We start from the raw sequence: 17,381 nt of genomic DNA, 5'->3' as shown, positions 1-17,381 counted from the left end.
ACAAAAATTTGAGATGACCCTTCTACATTTAATGCTTATCAGTGAGACTTTTTTTCTTGCAAATGTCACTGGATTTTTGCCAAATTCTGCTTCCAAATAGAGACTCCTATCTTTCTTGCAATTAGTGTCAAAGATATTTCAATTCATATGCAATTATATATATCTCATACATGTCCATGTTGGATCTGGCTTTTGTTGTTTTTGTAAGCTAAAATGAAAGTATACATACTCCAAACTGTGTATTCCTGCTACTGTAATGAAATCAATGTTCTAAAATTAACATTTACATCATTAAAAAAAAAAAACCTAAAAACAGTTATTTCATTTAACACTTTCTTATGGTATTCTATCACTCAGTATTGAACAGCAACCTTCTGACATAAAAGCCATTCCACACTTATGTCCTGAACCATTATGCTGTAATGGACAGCAACCTTCAAATATAGAAGTCATTCTGCTCTTATGTCCTGAGCCTGATGCCCAGAAAGCCTTTGCATTGCCAGCAGAAGACCATGGAACTTGCACATTTAAAAGCAATTAAAAACATGTTTAATTATGGGTAAAGGCATTCAAACTCTTCTTTACAAGGTGGTTTTATGGAAACGATCATGGAACCTTGAAGTCCAGGGTTTAAAAAAATTAATTCTTTTCCTTTATTCAGTTTTCAAAATGATAAGGCTTCATTCATTTGTATGTCCTGTATCTCACCTTTTAGAAAAATGTTTTAAAGTTACAAATGACTTCTGCAGTAGTTTTAGCCACATCTTTTCCCAAGTTAAGGGAAAAATACAATTTTAAAAGGGTATAATGTGAAAGAAATTACACTGTTGATTTATAGTTATATGTTGGAATCTAAAAGTGAGATTAACATTATAAAGAAAAATAACTTGAAAAATTTTCACCATTGACAGAACTAAATTTATTCTCAACATCTTATAATACAAAAAACTTCAAAAAGGCTACCTCTTACTTTCTTACTCCTTGTTTTCAAGTTTACAATTCAGCTCAAAACAAGTTAAATAAAATGAAATAAAATAATTCAACAATGGCAAAACAAAAACAAAAACACACACACACACACAATAGCTGTGAACGCTAAATGGTAATGAACCTGAAACTCTATTAAGGATACCAGTTCCAGTGGTTAGGAGAGATCAAAATCGCTGATGAAGCTTAAAAATATAGTAATAGAAATATAAATGATAAACATCACAGAAGATTCTTATAATCAATATCATAGCCTATGTTAAATGCATGTGTTAGAATGTCATTATTGAGGTAAGACAAGGATAATTGAATCTGTAAAAATAATGCTACTGAGTACTACCAGGGACATTACTGCAAAAGGAATCATCATGTTAGAAAGCCCCCTGCTACAGTCACTGCATAGTTAGGACTGCATTCAGCTGCAGGAAACAGAATCCCCTATTCAGAAGCTTAAACAAATCAGGGTTAATATGCCTCATACAACATGAAATCTGCACACAAACAGCCCAGGGGTGAGTCAGTGGCTCAATGGCGCAATCAGAGGAAGAGGCCTCCAACTTACTACTTCATCATCCTCAGCTTGTGACTTTTAGATGCCAAATGGCTGCTGCACTTACAGGCATTGAATCTTTGTTCCCAGAAGGAAGAAGAAAAAAAGGTGAAAGAAAAAGTTGTGCCATCTAGCGAGGGGTTTCCTTTTTATTTGATAAGGGTGTCTACCCCACAGCTTCCACAGACACTTATGGGCCAAGACTGTGGCTCAGGGTCAGTCTTGGATGCAGTGGATTCTGGGAAGGTGATGATGTTCATCTTTCAGTCTGCTCAGCAGAGGAAACAAAAGGAAAGGGAAGCCATGAATGGCCTTTGATTAAACAATCCATAATGCACACCTCAATGCTAGGACACCACTATAAAACCTTTTACTAGAGTTATTCCTGCTTTCTGAAAACTCCTGGCAATGACACCCCTGTATGGGAACCTCTTATTAAAGGCATGTTTGTTGAGGACAGTGTTAAATAACAGATCTTCTGGAGGTAACTCCACTTGAAACAGAACTTTTAAGGATACTCTTGCTTGGATATCTCTGCTACTGTCATACCAGGAATTGTTGGGAACAGTTGAATTCAACACGCATACACATACCTAGTGCTCGCAAGGACAAATGTTAATTCTCAGACACTGCAGCCTGAACTCCTTCAGTGAATGAGGTGATTCTCCGCACAATGGAGTCAGTACTTCACATAATTATGGAGAGCAATATTATTTCTTTTCTTTCTTCCCTTTCTTTTCAAATTGTCACACTAAAGGCCTGCCAGGCATGAGAAAAGGGCCCACTGCTAAGCCATCTACCCATTAATGACCTCTTCTTCAACTACACAAAGACCCAGTCAAAGCTTTGAGATTACTGTTAATAAGTATTTGATTAAATCCTTAGCCAAGGGCCCTCCAACTCCTCAATTCTTGTCTGGGGGAGGTGCACTTTTATTCCCCAAATTACATCATATTGCCCCAGTAATATATATAATTGCCTACCTGCTGAGTTAGGTTCAATTGCATCTAAACTAAGAGGACTCTTTGATAGTATTCAAAGTCTTGTAGCAATATTTGTCAACTTTGGGGCTGCCCAACATTTTCCTGTTTGAAAAGTAAACGTCATGACATATCAATCTTACTAGAATTCAGAACTCTGCCCTTGGCAAAAGCGAGATAGAGTTCTGGGGTAATATTCAAAGTACTAAACAATTCATGTAGCACAGGCACCGACCAAATAGAATAAAGGCTGGCCTATATTCTGTACCAGTATTTACCATTTACCAACAAGAGTTCATTGTTAGGGTTGGGACCCGCTGCTTCTCCCACCTAAGGCAACTGGAAAGTGAGTTCATAACTTTGGTCTGCCAACTGGATCCTCTTGCCTAAGAGTTTTCTGTCTGGAGTGAATGATAAAAAAGCAGAGGGTGGTTTGAGTTCATCCAGGCAATAGCATTAGTGTCTGACAGGGACAGTAGCCATTGGTGGTCAGTGATCCTACAGCCAGCCTACATTTGTTTGTCCCAACATTTGTTTGTCCTTACTAAACTATTCATGCTGAAAAGATAATTTCAGGGCTTCCTGTCTGTTGGTTCTCCACAGCTTCCTTAGTTCCTGCCATTTTCCAATCTCACTTCTCCCTGCCCATCCATTCTGTTAACTCCTGGCACTTTCTCGGCATGTCCCTTTTCTTGTAAGAGAAGCAGATCTTGTCAGTTTTTGGTCTTTCTACTAAGAATCCTGCCTGATAATTAACTGAAGAGAGGCTTACATTGCCTACTTTATGCCTCCTTTCTCTTGGGCCAACTTTGATGTCTCCATAAACACTAGAGTATATCATTATCAGCATATACTTTGTTTTTAAGGGTTGATTGGTTAGAAAGTGTTTACCCAAAGTTTGGCTATTGTTTCTTATTTATTAATCACAGGCAGTGGTCTGTTGGCACCCAAGGAGCTTTTCTTTATAAAATTTATTTTATTTCTGTATTCCCCATTTGTGATAGAATGGATGTATATACTTCTAAAGATTAAATTAATTGGAAATAAGAAAAATTGGGTTAAAAATATAGACACAAGCATAAAATTGGCACACAAATTATATGCCAAGAAATCCTACACACTTATTAGAAGTAGGAGATGAGTTCTGCCAGTCACTCTTAACAGAACAAAGCATAGTGCAATATACATATTAAATTATCAAAATCAATGTCAAGATTTAGGTAACAGACGTTTCCTTAAATAGACTGGGAAATTTGTTTTCTTTCCCCCTACAACTAGATATCCAATAACTACCAGTCCTCAACACTGAGCATTTTCCAGCGCTATAAACTTTAGCTGTCTAAACTGTTTCATGATTTAATGATAGTGAAAATCATGAATTAGACTTTGTTGTTTCAAAGTCCTTTCATATGACTCAGACATTCGATCCTCTTTTGTTTGATTTCTTTGAGGTTTCGGAGAGCCTAATAGATGATCATACCCTCAGAATCCTGTAACTTAAAGACGAAGTTTATAAAATGTAGGCATTTTTGTCATATTGTATTTAAGGATCTCCTGGTTAAAAGCTATGTTGATTTATTTTTTAAAAATCGTTCTACTACTAAGAAGCAGTTGTTTATTGCAAATGGTATAATTTAGTCCAAATTCTACTTGCCTAACGATAGAAATTGCTACAATACTCTTTCTTAGCAGTGCACAGCTCTATCGTAGAGCTCCACAACACATGTACTGAGGGTTATTGTGTACATCAGGGCAAGCAGTGTGAGCTTTGATATCAAGCAGTGCCACAAATGAGTTCCTATGTGACACAGGGCAAATCACTTTACTCTCTGAGCCTAGGTTTCTCTGTCCATGGTTTCTTTAGAGAGTTGTGTGGACTGAATTAAATAACATTATTAAAATACCTTCCTCAGTTGCTGGCACAGGGAAGGAGCTCTTGGCTGTTTCTCTTTTCTAATTAGGTAATGAAACAAACTCTTCAATACTTTACTTATACTTAACACTGTAGTACTATTTTGGAGAGGCTTTAATTTAAAAAAAATAATAATAGTAAGATCGAAACAAACAAAACTCAAGACCTCTCTTGTGAGTGGTATCATAAAACCTGTGCTGAAAATCTTCAGCTTTGATAGAATAATTAATCTCTTCCATTAGAAATGTAAACTGGTTACAACAATGAAATAAAAACTTCTATAAGTAATGAGGAAAAGATACATTGTATCATGAAAACTGTATCATTCTATTCTTTGTGGACTTTAAATATGTTGCTTAACATAAGGTAGAGTTCTTGGCTCCTGCACATTAGAATCACATCGGAACCTTTTAAAGAATACTGATGTCTGCATCCTATCCCTAGGGATTCTGATATAAATGGTCTAGGACCTGGATCAGGGGTCTCTATCATGAAGCCATGGCTGGTGCCCCACTACAAAGGTTTATTATAGTTGCTGACTCTCTTTCATGTCTCCCGCTCCCTATTTAATTGAAGGAAAACGGTCCCTCTCAGAAGTCCTTCTGCACACATACATCTCTCCCAATAGGTCTGGGTGAGGTGCCTATGCTATTTGCTTTCCTAGGATGCTACACTTCCTGCTTCATAGCATGTATTACATATATTATAGCTGTATCCCCCACCCACAAGCATGAATTCCCCATGGATTCAAATATTTTAGTGTAAGGAGCTTTCAAAGATGAGATGCCAAAAAGAGTGAAGATGAGGGTGAAGATGAGGGTGAATATGGGGACAGGATGGGGAGGAGGAAGAGGAACAGCTGTGGCAGGGTCAAAGGGAGAAGGGTATGGAGGCAACTAATACTGACGTGTCTGGCATAGGAAAACAGAGGTGTGGGCATGAATTATTTATTAATTCGTTTATGGTGCTGGGAACGATGTTTTATATTCTGCAGAATGAACCCCACAGAGTGTCTCAAGACTTTCTGTGTTGGTCGTATCTATGTTTGTGGTGAGTCAGGACAGAATGGAGTTGGTAAATTTTTCATTACCAATGTAGGTGCCTCTCAATACGTTGATTTAGAACCTTAATTAAATCTGCTCCACTTTGCGAAGGAGTCTCCAGGGACAGCATCACTCTGGCTTATTGGGGACTTTTGTAGTCTATTTGCAAGTCAACTATTGACTCTACTTCATCAAGGGACTGAATTTTCAATGTCTCCATTTACTCATTTATAAAATAGTAATATCTGTAGTTAAGTTGTGCAAATCCAATTCACTGTTGGCAGAATACCCATAAAACTTCTGACAGATTCATTTAAAAAATGAATAACATTTTACTGATTTGATTGCAATTTAGCAGATACACACTTAACACTTCAATTATATTAATCAAAATGAAGGTTTTCATATGACAGTTTCAAGCCAACAGTCTCGGTATTTGAACCTATTTCACCCTCTTCATTAAAATGTAGAGTTTAAGAACTGCAGTTGTAAAATAAAACTAGAGAACTCTGTTTTAGAAGCAATTTTTTTTTTTTTGCTTTTATTCAATCTTTCTCTGCAAATGAAAGAGTATTTCTATTTTGTCCATGGAGAAGAATGATCCTCTTGCTCACTTTTGCCACTCTTGCCCTGTAGTGCCCTGCTAGGTGTTATTTCTGTGCACATTTATCTTGTTAACTAACTTAGAAGTTTTCCTAGGCCAGGATCCATGGAAAAGCTTTGTGAATCAAACTTGGAAGCTGTGTTGGACTCCTCATGGCTCCTCCATTCCTATATCCAATCTGTCATAACATCCTACCTTTCTTTTTCAAATATGGCCAGTCCCTCTGCCTCATTCCCTTCTTGCGGCAACCATTCCAGTTAACTTCATTTGGCCCCAAGAAAATTGCAAGAGCCTCCTGATGGATTTCCCTGCTTCTGGTCTTGTCCCTTGACATTCATCTTTAGCAGAAACCCCAGAAACTGATCTATGATGCAAATTATAAACTATATTACGAATCTCAATTAGTTGTAAGAGCCTTGCTTGTTTTCTTAATGAGTTTCTGCATTAGCTATTGTTTAAACAAAGGTTTTGAAATTAGGCACCTTATAATCCCAGTTTCTTGGACTGGCACAGCAAATTGTCAAATGGACCATTCGGTCTCTTAGTTGGCCAAGGGAGCCTCCCAATTATTCCAGACTGCCTGTCCTTCCACACACAGCTCCAAGACAGGCACTTTACTCTTTCTCATTCCCATTGCCTGGAAGACCCTTACTCTCTTCTCTTCGCCTAATTCTTAATCTCTTTCATCACTGAGCTTAGATATAATGTCTTCTAGAAAGCTTTTTATATTTACCACTCTCAGTATCTCAGGCCAAGTCAGGGCAGGTCAAGTCAGGCAGCTCTCACCACACAGGTGTATGCCACTGACTGCACTTTCCACATTGTATTGAAGGCAATTGATGACACATCTATCTCTACCATTATACATTTCTTAAGGATCTGAAACCCAGTTTTATTTCCTTCTACATCCCCAGTGCCTAATACATGGAGTTACTAAATAAATGTTGAATCAGTCATGTTATTCACAGAGTCCAGAGCAGTATGTGGAGTTATTGTTCAATAACTATTAACATTTTTAGGTTTGTGGATTTTTGCATAATGTAAGACAGAGCTGTCTTGAAGGGTAGCAACATCTCCTCATCAGTAATGTTAAATCCTAATCTGGCATCACTTGTTAGGAACAATGTGGGGGTTGATTGGAGAAGTTCAGGTTAATTTATCTCTAGTCTTTCCTACTCTAAGATAGTATGGGTCTTGGAATATTCCAAATTGAAGGATATTATAATCAGCTGTCTTTCACATTAAGAAAGCCCGTAAAAAAAGAAAGCACCTGCAAAAGTGGACCATCTCTCTTCTCCTTGGACTATCTTTTCATTGCAACCCTCTGCTGCTTTTGAATCCACTGACATTTCTATTTCAATCTTTGGTGAGCCCCTGAAATGCTGATATTCTCCTCTGCTCAATTTACTGGTTCTTTCAAGAGATTCCCAATCATTCTTCCGGCTTCAACCAAAACCTACACATCAGCAATTCCTTAATCTATATACCCTAACCCTAAATATCTTACAAAGCATAAGATGGGTACTTAACTGTTTAAAGTCTTGCATGTCCTACAAGCACTGCAAACTCAACATATCCTAAAATGAAATTTTCATCTCTCCCTCAAAACCTTCCCTCCCCATTTTGGTCCCTATTTTTGTGAATGGGAGCAGCATTCAATTAGTCACCACAGGCAATTGTAACTTATTTCCTTTCTCTCATATCCTATGCCAAACTCATTTCAAAGCCTGTTGATATTCAACTGACAGACATGTTTACTTTAAAATCTGTGTGTAAATACATTCAGGTGGGCATTCACTCCCCAGCTTGCCACTGGCCTAGTCTCTCCCTTATTGAGTAATACCAGATAAGTCCCCACAGTTAGGTCACCTGCCTGGTCCCTTTAGGCTTCCTCTGGCTCACATCCACATTATCTCTCCTATATGACTGAGCAGTCTCTGGACACCAACACAGTGTTTGGATCACTCTACTTTCCTACTTAAAACCTGTCAAAGGCTTTCCATTGCCTAAAACATGGACTCAATCCATTCTGTGCATGCTTGTGTCACCTGGGGAACTTAAAAAATCTCATCCTAAACCAATTAAATCAGAGTTTCTGAGAGCAGGGCCCAAGTATCTGTATTTTTCAGTTTTCCAGAGTAATTGTAATTTGTAGCCAAGACTAAAGCACTGGTTCACAGAATAGGTCCAAAACCCTTAACTGATCTAGTGGTTGGCCAGACTCTCGTCCACACATGTGTTCCAGTATCATCGTGGGACATCTGCTTCCGTCTGCTATCCATTGACATCCCTGTGCTTCTCTAAAAACATTGAGTTGCTTCAGGCCTCTCTTGAAGCCACAGTCTATGCTTCCTTCTCCCTTTCTGTAAGCTACCTTTACTTCTTGTCTCCCTGGCAAATATCCATACTTTCATAAGACCCAGCTCAGGCATCGCTACCTATGAAGCATTTCCTAAAATATCTACTCCCATTCTGGAGAAGCGATCTTTGCTTCCTTTGTCTTCCACGATGATACTGACTATACAGCTGTGACAATATTACATTGCAGGACTTCTCAGACTTTATCTGCACACAAGTGCACCTTTGCGAAATGCAGATTGTGATTCAGTCGGTCTGAGGTGGGGCCTGCCATTCTGCATTTTTAAACAAGCTCCCAGGTGAATCAACATTGAGTAGCAAGGCTTTAGAGGACTTAACTCGTTTTCATACCTACCTCTCTTTCCTTTACTGTATATTTCCTTACGGCAATGACCACATTCTAGTCATCTTTTTACGTGAGCTCAATGACTGACAAAGAGTAGTCGCCAACTAAGTAATTATTGCCTGAATAAAAAAATACATGATGAATGATTAAGTAAGCTTTGGATGGAGGAAAAGAAGGAAAGAAGGAAGGAAGACAGAAAGGCAAGCCATTATTATGAATGTCTCTCAATTCAGGCAGACAAGTACACTTTCTCAAAAGGCACATTTTTGCAGAGACCTTTTCAGCAATATTTTGACAATCATGCCACAGTGATAATCTCTGAGAAAGAAGCTTCTTTCTGCTCTTCAAAGGAAACAGCGGCAACATTTCTGAGAAAGAAGTACCCTGGATTATGGAAATGAAGGTCTACGTAGCACAAGGTATTTTATGACTCTGGAGGAAAAGTATATGTTTCAGGAAAATGTGAATGGTAATAAGGTATATGATGATAACTCATAGCCAGACAGCTACATGGCCAGTATTTTTAATGCAATGCCTGCGTTTTTCCCGGAAAAGTTACTCATTCACTTTGTGTTTATGTGGTCAGATGTGTGACAGTGACACAGACAGGCAGTGAGACAGGGGCCCTGAGGGCACCAGCTTTCCTGCTTCTGTGTAATTTTTGATTGAGCAAATTACTAGCTATGGGACTTTGAGCAACTTACTTCACAATACATGTTTTTTTGTGTGTACAAGAGAGTACTATAGCATCAGTATTAAAGACTTTAATAAAGATTAAATGAGATACTGCATGCAAAAGACAGCATAGCATTGGGCATATTTTTAAAAAAGAAATCTCTCAGTAATGTTAGCAATAGTAACTGTTAGGATCCAGAAGTAAAATCACACTAATTCCTCATTCTATGTGGACATCTTTGAAGCACACTTATATATATATATATACTGAGCCTCACTCTGTCCCCCAGGCTAAAGTGCAGTGGTGTGAGCTCTGCTCACTACAACCTCCAACTCCCAGGTTCAAACATTCTCCTGCCTCAGCCTCCTGAGTAGCTGGAATTACAAGCACCTGCCACCAAACCTGGCTAATTTTTGTATTTTTAGTAGAGATGAGGTTTTGTCATGTTAGCCAGACTGGTCTCGAACTCCTGACTTCAAGTGATCCGCCTGCCTTGGCCTCCCAAAAGTTGGGATTACAGGCGTGAGTCACCGTGCTTGGTCATGGAAGCACATTTCAGTCAAAGAAGTACAAGCTTTGGGGCCAGGCAAATCCAAGTTCCAAAACTACGTTTTGCGATTTATTCCCTGTACCATTGTAAGCAAATTACTTATTCTCTGAATCTCAGTTTCCTCATTCATAAATTGGGCAAAATAGAATCTATCTTGCTGAGCTGTTGCAGAAAAAGAAAAATAGCCAGCACTATAAATGTTTGATTTATTTGTTGAATTTGAAGTTGTGCTTGGAAAAGTTTAAACGTATATTTCTTGCTACTTACAGCCTGAAAAATAAACATATTTTACAATACAGTGATATAATACACTATAATATACCATACAGAAAGCATATGTTCAATACATTGTGATGACTTTAACTGAGGACCGGCTACTCTGCTAATAGACAGACATATCCATGATAAGTTAAAGACTAGTAGATAGACTACTATTAGCATACTTGTAACATATCCATGATCTACAGGCCAATGAAGATCTCTGGCAATCTGAATCATGAATCAGCAAACTACACCCTATAAGCCAAATCTGGTCTACCGCTTGTTTTTGAAAATAAAGTTTTACTGGAGCACAACCACACTCCATTTGTTTATGCATTACCCATGGGTACTTTCTTGCTAAAAGTAAGAGCTGAGTAGTCATGACAGAAACCATCTGCTGTACAAATCCAAAAATATTTATTGTTTTACAGAAAAGTTTGCTGGCCTTTGATTTAAATTAATAAAGCATATAGAAATATTTTTATAGGACAGAGAAATTACGGGCTACAAACTGGTTGATATTGAAATTCCTAAAATGGCTAATTTTATCTTTTTCTTTCATGAACAGATGTTCATCATCACCAATAATCAGGAAAAAAAATAAACTTAAAATAAGAGACAATGTTTACCCATTCAATCTGCAAAACTAAAAAGTCTGACAATATCAAATGTTGGGAGGGTTTAGAACAACTAGATCTTTTATGCATTACGGATGGATATACAAATGATACAACCACTTTGGACAATATATTTCTCCTAAAATTGAACACTCATTGCTTATGACCTGGCAATTCCACACCTAGATATATATTCCAGAGAAACACTTGCATATGTAGAACAGAATAAGATTGTGACATAGGTGTTCACGATAAGGGAAAAACTCCTAATCTATGATCTAACAGGAGAAGACTAGATGAACAAACTTTGGATATAGAATTACATAATACTCAAAATAAATGCCATGTGGTAACATGTAAAAGATAACCTATCTTAGTAATATTATATTAAGTAGAAAAACTAAGTTCCAAAAGATTACACATACCCTGATACACCTTTTCATAAAGTGAAAAATAATGATACAAAAATGTTTATTGTTTTAGGAATAAGGATGGAATAAAATCATTTAAAGAGAAAGAGAGGGGCTGATGATCAAGAGATTCAAGGTCAGGTTTACTGTAGTCTCAGGGAGTCAAGGGGAGGGGACAGGAGATCACATGTTATTTTGCTGCTGTTGTCATTCTCAAGACCTATGCTTTTGTTTTAGATAGTGGAGTTATAGGTGTTTATTTTATTATTAAAAGTAAACAACCAACCAATTAAATAACTAAAAGCTAGCTGTGGCCCTGTTGCACAGAGTATGATGTGAATCAAAAAATTATGAATATCTATTTTGTGCATTTAAATTTTAAAAAACCCTAAAAATTAAAAATTGCTAGAGTATCACATGGGTACAGTACTGACTTTGAACTCCACAAGTAGCAGCTTGCCACCTTCTCAGCTGAAGATTTATTAAACATATAAAATATTTTACACTTGTATTTGTAATTGCCTCCCCCATACCTCCCAATTTCTTTTCCAATCTCGTGGCAAAAAAAAAAAAAAACAACAACAAAAAACCAAAAAACTAAAAACAAGTGAGACATACTAAAGTTGAGGGAATTCATGCAAACCATGTTAATTCTTATGACTATGTTTGAAAGCATCTTTATGAATCTAAGTTAATAATGACCTAAGGTAAAATTGCCTGTATTCCTGACTTCTTTCAGATGCATGTCCCATAGGAAGCAATCAGAATCAGGTCATTTTACATCTGTCATCTCAATCAAGTGCAAGGCTAGGGTACATCAGTGGTTTGGTAAACATCACTGAGCAATGTCACTCCTTCCGCCAATAATGACTTACAATGGCATTCTATCAGTTAAAAATACAATTTAGCAATTAGAGATATCAATAAATGCTTCTCATACTAATTACCTTAATTAAAGAATGTGGTTCAACTTTTCTTTTTTTTTGAGTTGATATCTCGCTCTGTTACCCAGGCTGGAGTGCAGTGGTGTGACCATGGCTCACTCAGCCTTGACCTCCTGGACTCAAGTGATCTTCCTGCCTCAGCTTCCCAAGTAGCTGGGACTATGGCTGCTGCATGCCACCATACCCAGCTAATTTTTATTTATTTATTTATTTTTGTAGAGACAGGACCTTGCTATGTTGCCAGTGCTGGTCTTGAACTCCTGGCTTCACGCAATCTTCTTGCCTCAGTCTTCCAAAATGCTGGGATTACTGATGTGAGCCACTGTCCCTTGTCAGTGCAACTTTTTTTTTTTTTTTTTTTTGAGATGGAGTTTCACTCTTATTGCCCAGGCTGGAGTGCAATGGTGCAATCTTGGCTCACTGAAATATCCACCTCCTGGGTTCAAGCAATTCTTCTGCCTCAGCTTCCTGTGTAGCAGGGATTACAGGCTCTCATTTTTTTAATTTAAGAAGATCTAATAAGGGGGCAAACAAACACATTTTCTGAAACTAACAACTATGTGCCAGAAACCAATAAAATATTTGGTAATAAGTCATTAAAAGCTTTCCAAAGTCAAGAGGAGCACAAAAATATCTACTATTACCCTCAGTTTTCACCATTGTACTCAAGGTCATAGCCAATGTAAAAGAAAAAAATAGAAATATCAACTTCTTTGGAAAGGAAGATAATAAACTTTCAGTATTTGCGGGTGTTAATTTTAGACCTAGAAAACTAAAAATATTTTTTTAAAAGTATATTAGAAATAGGAGAAGAGACCAGTAAGTTGTTGGATATAAGATGCTTATATGAAAACAATCATTTTTTTATATATCAAAAGCAATCAGTTAAAATTATAATGAAAAAAGAGCCTTTTCATAGCAGCTAGAAAAATAATATCCCACAAAATATCTAGAAATAAACTTAACAAAAAATGTGTCACATATGTAAGGAATATCACAATACTTTACCAAATGACCTAAAAGAAAATAAAGCAAATTCAAAGCCTTATTCTTTTAATTATTCATTCCAATAAAATTCTATATATTTAATGTGATTCTAATCTATGTTCTTACCATTTTTGTAATGGATATTGATAAATTTTTAAGTTTATATGAGAAAATATACACAACTAGTCTGTGATGTTTTGAAAATCAAAGACATTTGGAAAGAATGGTCCTTCCAAATGTCAAAACATACTTGAAAATAAAAGTAATTAAAACAGTGTGATCTTGGTACATGAATACATATATCATAAACAGAATAAACAGCTTGAAAGCAGACTGTGTATGTGGGAATAATTTTATGACAAATGTGGCATTTCAAACCAATGGGGACATCATGAAGTATTCAATAAGTGATTTGTGACAAATGGATAATAAAGTTAGACATTTAGTTAATACACAAATATCTGATGAATAGAACAACAAAGCACGAGGAAATATAAAATATAAGAATATCTAGAATAATAATAATTTTAAATCAAGAGATGATAAAAGACTTCCAAAGTAAGACAGAAAATCAGAAAATATGATAGATTTGACTGGATAAAAATTGTAAACTCCTTTACAACAAAAAATCAAAAACTTAAAAAGCAAAAGAGATATTGAAAGGAATAATTTCAACATATTTAAAAGATAATGGACTAATGTATAGAATATACACAGAATTCCAAATGTATCATTTAGAGAAGGATAAACAATAGAAAACAAGGTCAAAGAATTCAAAGTGCTCTTTGAAGAAGAAATACAAATGAATGGCAAACTTATAAACAATTTCTAAGTAATCACTGAAGTAAAAATTAAAACAATAATGAGTTAATGACCCCCATTGTATTGGTTGATAGTATCCTGGCTGATGATAATGTGAAATAACAGATAGCTCCACAACATCACTGATACAATGAACAGTGATTTGGTAAAAAAGTCAGCAGCTCTACCAACAGAGATTATGACTCAGAAGCGCTCATGGTGAGAGGATACTTTTGTAATTTATCCCTTATATGACTTTTCAAATGTTTCCTGAAAAGCTTTTTACTCCAAAACTAGCAAGAAGGAAATTTGACCTCATAACTTCTATTCAAGCTAAGAAAATTATTTCCATAAGATGTTGGAGGAAGAGAGTGAGAAATGTGTGTGTCTCTCTGACTACACCTTTGGTGCAGAAACTATAGATTAATGTTGACATCCATTGACAATTTTTTTTTCCTTTATTAGCTACAAATAATAATTTTTACCAATTTGATGTCCTTTATTTCTTTCTCTTATATGATTGCTCTGGCTAGGACTTCCAGTACTATGTTGAAGAGAAGTGGTGATCCTTGTCTTGTTCCAGTTCTCAGAGGGAATGCGTTCAACTTTAATGTGCACAAATCAGTAGCTGTTCTATATACCAACAGTGATCAAGCTGAGGATTACATTGAGAACTCAATTTTACAATAGCTGCAAACAAAAACAAAAACAAATAAAAATAAAAATAAAATGCTTAGGAATATACATAACCCAGGAGGTGAAAGACCTCTGCAAGGAAAACTACAAAACACTGCTGAAAGAAATCAGATGTCACAAACAAATAGAAACACATCCCATGCTCATGGATGGGTAAAATCACTGTTGTGAAAATAACCATACTGCCAAAAGCAATTTAAAAATTCAATGCAATTTCCATCAAAATGCCACCATCATTCTTCACAGAACTAGAAAAAAACAATCCTAATATCAATATGCAACCACAAAAGAGCCTGCATAGCCAAAGCAAGGCTAAGCAAAAAGAACAAATCTGGAGGCATCACATTATCTGATTTCAAACTATACTATAAGCCCATAGTCACCAAAACAGCATAGTACTGGTATAAAATAGGCATATAAACAAATGGAACAGAATAGGGAACCCAGAAATCAACCCAAATACTTACAACCAACTGATCTTCAACAAAGAAATCAAAAACATGAAGTTGGGAAAGGACACCCTATTTAACAAATGGTGCAGGGATAATTGGCAAGCCACATGTAAAACAATGAAACTGGATTCTCATCTCTCACCTTATATAAAAATCAACTTAAGATGGATCAAATACTTAAATCTAAGACCTAAAGTCATAAACATTCTAGAGGATAACATTGGAAAAACCCTTCTAGACATTGGGTTAGGCAAGGATTTCATGACCAAAAACCCAAAAGCAAATGCTATAAAAATAAAGATAAATAGCTGGGACTTAATTAATTAACTAAAGAGCTTTTGCAAGGCAAAAGGAAGAGTCAGCAGAATAAAGACAACCCACTGAATGGAAGAAAATCTTCACAATCTAAATGTCTAACAATGGACTAATACCCAGAATCTACAACAAACTCAAACAAATTAGCAAGAAAATAGCAAACAATCCCGTAAAAAATGTGCTAAGGACATAAATAGACAATTCTTAAAAGAAGATATACAAATGGCCAACAAGCATATGAAAAAATGCTCAACATCACTAATGATCAGGGAAATGCAAATCAAAACCACAATACACTACCACCTTACTCCCGCCAGAATGGCCATAGTCAAAAAATCAAAAAATAATGGATGTTGGCATGGATGTGGTGAACAGGGAACACTTCTGTACTGCTGGTGGAAATGTAAACTAGTACAACTACTGTGGTAAAGAGTGTGGAGATTCCTTAAAAAACTAAAAGTAGAACTACAATTTGATTGAGCAATCTACCGGTGGATATCTACCTGAGGAAAAGAAGTCATTATACAAAAAAGATGATTGCACACACATGTTTATAGCAGCACAATTCGCAATTGCAAAAATGTGGAACCAAGCCAAAAGTCTATCAATCAACAAGTGATATATAAATATATATATATGTATATATATATATACACACACACACCTAGGTTTCTTTATACACTTGTTGGATATATATATCTCTCACATATATATGTGGTGTGTGTGTATATATATGTGGTATATATATATGTTTTATATACATATGTGGTATATATATACACAATGGAATATTAGCAAGCCATAAAAAGGAATGAATTAATGGAATTCGCAGCAACCTGGATGAGATTCGAGACTATTATTCCAAGTGAAGTAACTCAGGAATGGAAAACCAGACATCATATGTTCTCACTTATAAGTGGGAGCTAAGCTATGAGGATGCAAAGGCATAAGAACGACATAATGGACTTTAGGGACTTAAGGGGAAAGGGTGGGAAGGGGGTAGGGATAAAAGACTACAAATTGGGTGCAGTGTATGCTGCTTGGGTGATGGGTGCACCAAAACCTTACAAATCACCACTAAAGAACTTACTAATGTTACTAAACACCACCTCTTCCCCAGTAACCTATGGAAATTAAAAAAAAAAAAATACTTAGGTGATGGATTGTTAGGTGCAGCAAACCACCATGACACGTTTACCTGTGTAACAAACACACACATCCTGCAATGTACCCTGGAACTTAAAAAAATAATAAAATAATTTTTAAAAAACCAAAGTAATATTTTTCTCCCCACTTTAATATAAAGACCTGTGTGCCAAAAGTTTAATCAAGAATTTATAAACAAAAGGGCTTTACGCAGAGCTTTTTGGGGGTTTCTCAAGATTTTCCTCAGTGCAAAGATAGAGGTTATCCCTTTTCAAGGACAAGTTACTTAGGCATATTTCACCTAAAAATAGTTATTTAGGCATATTTTACTTAACAATCACATTCTACTGTCTGGTCTGTTTCCAAATATCTCATTTTTATATAGTGCTACTGATTCTTCCAAGAATTTTTGCTAATAATTGATTTTAATAAATGCAGATCAAATGTTTTACTGACTTCCATATCTCCAGTACTTGATAGAGATGATTAACAAATACTTGTTGAATATGTGTTAAACTGATGAAAAACTGAATGAATGAGGAAAGGAGGAATAAAACCTTAAACAAATTGATTTATCGAATATAAGTATATAAGCATATACATATTCATTCACATATATCTCAAAATATTAGTTTACTATGTTAGGTGAACCGTATATAGTTTATTCCTTATTTGAAAAACACATGTTAAGGAACTCCTTCAGGCATTGTTAAAGATAGCTTTCTCTCAGGTGCATCAAAAGGAAA

This window comes from Papio anubis, chromosome 5, assembly GCF_008728515.1.
Source record: "Papio anubis isolate 15944 chromosome 5, Panubis1.0, whole genome shotgun sequence".
Taxonomy (NCBI): Eukaryota; Metazoa; Chordata; class Mammalia; order Primates; family Cercopithecidae; genus Papio; species Papio anubis.
The sequence above is the reverse complement of the archived record's forward strand: the minus strand, read 5'-3'. Positions refer to the sequence as shown.